Source organism: Helianthus annuus, chromosome 16 (assembly GCF_002127325.2).
Source record: "Helianthus annuus cultivar XRQ/B chromosome 16, HanXRQr2.0-SUNRISE, whole genome shotgun sequence".
Taxonomy (NCBI): domain Eukaryota; kingdom Viridiplantae; phylum Streptophyta; class Magnoliopsida; order Asterales; family Asteraceae; genus Helianthus; species Helianthus annuus.
In genome coordinates, this window is record NC_035448.2 from 47412219 (window position 1) to 47413713 (window position 1495).

Here is a 1495-nt window from a genome sequence, read left to right on the forward strand (position 1 = left end):
TTTTTCTTTTCAGTATCGGAGATGAGGCGAGATACAGTATCTTCAAGCCTTTCTCGTCCACCTTGTTGTTGAGAGAAATTTTGTGACTCGTTTCTTGGTTGTTGACAGTTTGTTCGTTGGTTTAGGTTTTGTTGGTTACTACTATTGTTGGGTTCTCTCCAACCAAGGTTAGGGTGGTTACGCCATCCTTGGTTGTAGGTACCCTTTGGAGGACCCGACGGCCTAGGTCTGTTATCAATGTAGTTTACCGACCCTTGTTGATCATCTGTTTCTTTCATACAACTCCAACTTTCATGTGGCCCACCACACCCTTCACAAGCCATAACCGAGATCGTTTTTGTCATTTCTAACTTTTTGATTTTTGAAGAAAGGGCCTCGATTTGGGCTTGTAAAGAAGTGCTTTCATCAACCTTATGGGCGCCCAGGGCAATAGATTTATTGCCTCGGGGAGTGTGCCACTGAAAATTGGTTTGAGCAATTTCCTCAATTTGATTGTATATTTCATGTGGGCGGCGATTACCTAAAAGTCCCCCGGAGCTAGAGTCAAGTGTTTGTCTTGTGTGTGGCAACAACCCATTGTAGAAGGTGGATACTTGTTGCCATACCGCAAGACCGTGATGAGGACATTTTCGCAACAGCTCCTTGAACCTTTCCCAAGTTTCATATAAGGATTCCCCATCCTCTTGTGAATATGTATTAATTTCAGTCATTAGTTTAGCCGTTTTAGCGGGAGGGAAATATTTATATAGAAACTTTTGGGCTAGTTCATCCCAGGTGTTTACCGAGCCAACTGGGAGGGCGTTGAGCCAAGCCTTTGCTCGGTCCTTTAACGAAAATGGGAACATCCGAAGGCGGATGGCGTCGTTTGATGTTCCATTGATCCGGAAGGTATCACATATTTCTAAGAAATTAGTAATATGTAGATGGGGATCTTCGTCCGCAAGCCCATGGAAGGTTGCGGAGTTTTGAAGCATCTGTATCAAATGCGGCCGAAGTTCGAAGTTGTTAGCTTCGACATTCGGGGCATTGATAGCGGCGCCGAGATTACCTACGGTGGGTCGTAGGTAATCCATGAGGGTACGTTGGTCCGCCATTAGAAATGGGTCCCCCAAAACTTTCTCTTGGTTTTTAGCTTTAAGTCTTTTTCTAAGAAAGCGTTCGGGTTCTTCTAGAGGTTCTTTTATGTCTTTACTAGAACTGGAGCTCATACACTACGTAGAAAGTTCAGATGTGGTGTCTGGGTTCCAAGTCCTGCAATAAAAACAGAAAAGAATGTTGGTCAGAAAGTTCACCACGGCCCCGTGCTCAGTGAACACGGCCCGTGGTCGGAGATACAGTGATTATTTTCCAGATCCTGTTAATGGGAGGTTGGACACGGCCCCGTGTTGCACCGACACGGCCCCGTGCTCAGCTCTCTGTAACTCGGAAAATAAAAACTGCCAGTGACACTGCTGGGCACGACCCGTGTCCGACCAGGCACGGCCCGTGCTGAGCT

At 46.2% G+C, this 1495-nt stretch overlaps 1 non-coding gene across 1 annotated transcript; it reads left to right on the plus strand.

The window, feature by feature from the left end:
* The first annotated feature begins 609 nt into the window (after positions 1 to 609).
* On the plus strand, positions 610 to 716 carry LOC118488651. The gene has a single exon (XR_004885195.1). It is a non-coding gene; the product is annotated as a small nucleolar RNA R71 (small nucleolar RNA).
* The last annotated feature ends 779 nt before the right edge of the window (positions 717 to 1495 follow it).